This window comes from Rhinolophus hipposideros, assembly GCF_964194185.1.
Source record: "Rhinolophus hipposideros genome assembly, chromosome: 2".
NCBI classification, from domain to species: Eukaryota; Metazoa; Chordata; class Mammalia; order Chiroptera; family Rhinolophidae; genus Rhinolophus; species Rhinolophus hipposideros.
In genome coordinates this window covers 52,800,464-52,806,981 of record NC_138048.1, presented here as the reverse complement: position 1 = coordinate 52,806,981, position 6,518 = coordinate 52,800,464, and positions in this window count along the sequence as shown.

Here is a 6,518-nt window from a genome sequence, read left to right as displayed (position 1 = left end):
ACCTAAGGGACATAATTTTTGCTGTTGCCTGTGTGTGGTGTTCCCTTCCTCATCTCTGCCTGGCCGAATTCTACTTAAATATCACCTAGGTAGTATTCCTACCAAAAATGTTTAACCTGGATCCAATCATGAGGAAATAATCAGACAAACCCAGATTTTTGGATATTTTACAAAACAACTAGCCTGGACTCACGTCAATGTCAATGTCATGAAAGAAACCAACACCCCCCCAAAAGGGCACAGTACTGTTCTACATTAAGGGAAACTACAGACACCTGATAACTAAATAGAAATCATGATTCTTGGTTGACATCTTGATTTAGGGAAAGAAACTATAAAACTATAAAAGACATAATTTGGACAATTGAAGGAATTTGAGTGTAGATTACTAAGATCATATTATTGTTATCAATGTTAAATTTCTTGAAGGTGACAATTGTATAATGGTTCTGTAGGAACATTGCCCTGTTCTTTTGAGGTACTTGCTGAAATATTTGGGAGTAATGTGTCATGATATCTGCAACAAAGTTTCAAATGACTCAGCAAAGTGTGTATGCGTATGCGTATATATATATATAGAGAGAGAGAGAGAGAGAGAGAGAAAAAGCAAATGTGACAGTTAACAATTCATGAATCTAGATTATGGCTTTATGGGGGTTCTTTATACTCTTCCTTCATCTTTTCTGTAAGTTTAAACTGCTTCAAAATAAAAATTTGGAGGAAAAATATCTATTATTGAATCTGAGATTGAAGGCAGTCACCTCCTCCATGAAGCCTGTTTTTTGACCTCAACCTGAAGGAATATCTCCCTCTCCCATCCTCCCAGACCCTATGGTTTTGCCTGTTACATCATCTGGACCCAGCTGCCCTGGAGTGGAATAAACTGCAGTTGTGTCTGTTCCTCTCCCTGGGCTGTGAACACCTGGGAGGCAGTGGCTGCAGAGACATCAGGGGATGGAGAGGGTGAAAAGCAAGCCCTGCTGTGTCCCAGCTTGGCCTGAGACCAACCCTCCTCCCTCTGACCTGTGCTCCAGGCCCCTGATTAAGGGCCCTTCGTACTCCTGTTGGGTCGTGCCCTCCCAGGCAGAAAGAGAGACCAATTCGAAGCAGAAGAATCTATTTCAGTGTAGCTTCAGGGTCCAATCAGGGTAGCAGACTACTCTGGTGGGTGTATTTGTTTGGGTTCTCCTGAGGAACAGAACCAACAGGATGTGCATGGATGGAGAGAGAGAGAGAGAGAGAGAGAGAGAGAGAGAGAGAGAGAGAGAGAGAGAGAGAGAGAGAATCTATTTTAAAGAATGGCTTACAGGATTGTAGCAGCTTTGCAAATCCAAAATCTGCAGTCTAGGTGGTCAAGGTAGAGACTCAGGGAAGAGCTGCAGTTCAAGTCCAAAGGTGGTCTGCTGGTAGAATTCCCTCCCCTTCTGGGGAGGTCAGTCTTTTTCTACTAAGGCCTTCAATTGGTTGGATGAGGCCCACCCGCATCGTGGAGCTATTCTGCTTTACTCCAAGTCCACTGATTTAAATGTTAATCACATTTAAAACACTCTCACAGACACATTCAGAATAATGTTTGACTAAATATCTGTGCACTGTGGCCTAACCAAGTTGACTTATAAAATTAACCATCGTAGTCCGTTCCCTGTCAACCTGGCACCCATACACATCACTTAACCACACTTAATCTCCAAATAAAGACAATAATAAGGTTATGGTTCCACCTAACATGATCCACTATCCTGTGTACAACTGAAAATGCTCTAACCGTTTCCCCAGAAGAGGAGGCAAAGTCCCTGTGAGGTTTGCTCCTCTTGGTATCCCATAACTTCAATAATGTGATGTAAAGTTAACAATACTACTATATATATGATATAAAGTCAAAACATCTTATGTTACATGATAAGGGGATACAAAAGGAAAGACAATGAAGACAACACACATACACACACACACACACCCCAAAATAAGGAAGACATACTCATGACAATTACAATCCTTGTTTCTGTAACTGATTACCTGGTTGTGTCTGGTATTTATAATTGCCTTTCCCCACTGCCCATTCCATATTCCCTTTGCTCTCAGCTGGTCATGGTTCTTTACCTGGTGGGGTGACCCTAACCTTCATTCAATGAAGGGTCTAGGCCATTAGTAGTTCTACCTAACTTTGGTGATTGTAATTTTCCATTTCTTGAATCACAGAACACGGTAATACTAAGACAACCTAAGGGAGCTCCTGCATTCCAGATCTACTCCTCCTAACCTCCATTGTGACCTTCAAGGAGTATGTTTTGGCACCATCTTCTTGCAGCTGAGCCTGTCCAAAGCCACTTGGCCATTTAAAATTTTTCTCAGGTCCTCATTCTGCGTCATACTTAGGGTCCTCTCTGCGTATTTCTCATTCTGTTTAGGTCAGTTACTGTGCTCATTTATGCCCACACATACCTGGCATGGAGACTCAAGATGAAGTTGGTTGAAGCTAACCTTTGGCATCATTTTTTCTCACGTGTCCCCAAGCAGCGGCACCTACCTTTGATCCTCTGCTTGTCAGAGGACCAAACTCACAGACATTTTAAGCTTAAAACAAACAGTTACAAAGCTGAACTTTGCCTCGATGACAAACACACAAGCATCCAGAACTCCAAATATTGTATTCTATCATTAGTTAGCTTTGCTTATCATATGAGTGTGAGAATATCCCTTCCCAGCTAAAGGCAAGCATTGAAATAAAAGCCAGGAAGAGGTCTCCAGGGGTGTCTCTTATACCCTTATCAACTGAGAATCAAGAGAATTCCAGGTGTACCTGGCTTGTAACTTGCTTGGAGAGGATCCTGTGTGCTCATAGTACCACAGACCGCAGACAGGAGACCCGCTAAGGTGAGAGAATGCCGACTGTGAGAACTACTGTCAGCAGGAGGAAATCCTTCTAGTCTTAGGAAGTGAAGGGGAGGGGGGGGTTGGGGAGAAGCAAATAGGTCCTTGGAACCCGCAGCCGCTTTGCAGTTCAATTTCCCCTTTGAAATAGTAGGCTCTGTTCCTGGGAGCAGTAAGCAGAAAACATAAATAATACACATTCATTGGAAAAAAACCTGATGAAATATTCATCTAAATAAGCATATGATTTCGTATCCTGGTTTTTAAAACTGTTTATTGTAATATATTAAATATTTGTGGAAGTAGTGGAATTTGAAGTTCAGAAAATTCAATCAGATCGAAGGGTTGATCATCTTGTCTCATATTTTTGTCTTTTAAAGTTTATATGAATTAGAACCTAGAATTACTTTTCCTAATTGAAGGCATCGGATCTGGGCATCTGTAGTTGTCCTCAGTGAAATAAGTTTCCATGTCACAAAGTAATTCCAGCTTCTGTTAGGTTACTCACAAAAACAATGATCGACCGGTTATAAAAATATTTTGTACTCCAAATATCCTTATCAGTAGGGACTTTTATCCTTTTTGTCTCAAGGCAAGAACCTTAGGACAGTTGGTTTAAAAAGCCTTTGTAATAGGACAGACTTGGGTGGGATCTGTCTCTGTCATTTCCTACCTGTGTTGCTGTGGGCAAGTTATTTGTCCTCTCTAAGCCTCAACTTCCTCAGCTGCAAAATGGGGATAATCTTGGGCTACCTTTAGCACCTTTGCAGAGACTAACTGAAATAATGCACATAAGGCACTTGACCTAGTCTGGAACATAGCGATCAGTCACTCACCAACTTCCAAGTTGTATTTCTGAAGACAGGGACCTGCATTCCAAGAACAAAGCACAGTGCCTGTGATGTAATAAGGGCTCAATCCCTGTAAACTGAAGGAGGGAAGTTTTATGGGTTGCTGTAGCTGGGGGTGGGATGGACAGAGGTGGGGGCATAGTTGTTTTTCTCATCTCCTCATACGCTTTTCAAAGATCCCAATTACCTCAAAAGAACTTCGCTTAAATTTCCAGTGTATAATTTCCAACTCTGTGGCTTTGTCATTTTAATTAAATCTGTTAGAGTCAAGAGACAGAAAGGGGTGTGGGGGTGTGGGTGCTGATACTTCCCCTCTTTTTCCCTTAAGGTCCCAGCACTTGTTTTCGTTGCTCATTCACTGCAGGGAAAATGTTGGGCCTCCAGTTCTCATTTGCAGAATTCAGTATTAGTCATGTTACGAACAAGGGCTCTTTTTAACACGCTAGATCCTGAGCACCACAGCTTTGTTTTAGAGTACATTGGGCTTTTCTTTCCTTCATTGTCCATTATAGAAAAAGCCATTTAATGCTTCTAAAATTCTGCAGGTTAAGGGTAAGTTTTCCAGACAATAAATTTTTTTTTAAGAAAATTCAATTACATCAAGACAAACAGAAGAACCTGTGGCTTTGGATAGTAGATGGTGTTATTATTCTCTAATCCCCAGTAGAACTGAGCACAGAGCGCTGCACACGTGGGGGGGCTCCTGGAGGGCTTTGAGGTGGCTGGCTCAGCACAGGATTTCACCTGCACCATCTGGCATTCAGCGCTTAACACAGGGCAGAGAAGACCAGGGGCATTCAGAGATGGGGCAGGGAAGATGAGGTAATTACTAGCTTGAGCTGGCACTCAAGACAGGTGTAAGCTGGAAGGCAATTAGGAGCTGACACAGGGACAGGAGCAAATACTGTGGCTCTCTGGGCAGGGGGATCTTCTGAGGGTGTTTCATCCCAACTGAGTCATTCAGGAGGTGACCTCTTACAAATCCTGTCCTGAACCGCCACCAGAACTCCCACTACTCTGACATGTCCCCTTTTCAGAAGACTTACAGGACTTCTGATGGTTCATTTAGTTTCTGCACATATCTCATTTCCCTCCTTGAAGGAAGGAAATAAGGGCTCATTCCCTCCAGCACCTATGAAGTTTGGTAATTAATGAGATGAAATGTGCTAAGTACCGCAGAGGAATTGCTTTTATGGGGGGTGAGGAGGAGAGGAGGAAGGAGACAGAATCTTGGTACAGGCTATGTTGGGAGCGACTTGGGTGCCACACGGTTTCTGCTTCCATGTTCAGCCCCAGAGCTGAAGCTTCCCAGTGTCAAAGTCAGCAGCCAGGACCTTGGAAAGAGGGCAGAGGTTTAAAGTGGGGCTGAGAATGGCTTTGTTGGACTCTCTCCTAGTCCAGCCCTTCAGCTGGCCCTGTCTCTTGGGAGTCTCTGGTGCATCGTGCCTGTCTCTGAGAGCTTATTAGTGAGCCCCTGGAGGGCAGGGCAACTGGGAAATAAAAGGAGCAAAATCTCAAATTGAACAAATCAATTCCTCAGCAGTCTTGGGAAAGGTCTGGTGAGAACAAGGCCTGGAAGGTGAGCCACGATGCCTCTTTTGGGGTAACTATTGGCTTAATCTTGTCGCTCCCCTCATGCCGTTCCCCCCCAAAAAAACACAATGAAAAATGGAGTGTGAGCAAGGACTTGTGTACAGGTAGTTTATTTTGTGAATGGATCCCAAGGAACAGGAGTGGAGGACTGGGGAGAGTCAAACAAGCAAGGAGGAAAGAGAGGCAATTCAAGGGTGCGATACTGAGTGGACCAAGTTGGCACTACTATGGGCACCCAGGGCTCTATTATCTTAGGAGCTGTACAGAATGTACCTTGGAATTGCCCACTGGAAGAATGGAGAGCGGAGCATTTCTCCACCAGCTCCTGTCTGCCCATGGATGGATGTCCCAGGTTTATGCACATGTCAGAATGGCAGGGGGTTTCGGCAGGGGTCCCAGACTGCAGTGGCAGATAAGCCCTGAGGCAGCAAGATACCAGGTGCAGCTGAGGCAAGATGCTCTTGGGTTATACCATATGCAGCTGGTTGCCACAGCATAGCTGGTATAGAAAGAAGGGCTGGGAAGAGAAGATGTGAGGTCAGCCACAGGAGGAGTCTGATACAACCTCAGACAGGTCAGACGGTGTTTTCCTGTCTGCCATAAACAGAACTATGTTTCCATTGAGTTCTCAGTCCAAAGTTAAGATCTATGGTTTTCCTAGGTGAAAATATTCTTTTAATTAACTGCTTTTCTGGGAATGCACAACCCTCAAAGTGTGACGTGGTGACCCAATGTAGCGATTCATTGTTATGGTTGTGGCATGATGTATGTAGAGACCCCCCTGAAACACAGCACTGAAGCAAGTACTCTGGCTGGAGTCTGTCTGTGAAATGGGTACAGGAAACCAAGTGCATCATCCCTTCAGGATTCTTTCACTCTTCAAGGCTCTATGTGCCAGGAGCTGGGGATAAGGAAGACACAGTCTCAGCCTCAGTAAGTTCACGGAATGGAGCTGGCAGGTTTCTTTAAAGCCCCGCCAGGCTAGTACCTCTTTTCCATTTTCATTTGCTCGGTCCCGTTCCAACCAGTCTTTTTCTGTATTCGACCTAAACATAGTTCAGCCACTAATTTGAGGGGACAGTTTCCTTCTCTTCTTAGTCTGTTTATTATTCTAGAAACGGCGGGGGCAGCCTGATCTGTGCCACTGTCCTCTGATGTTCTATTGTTGAAACTCTGGGAAACTGTGCTATTTTTAAAGACGCC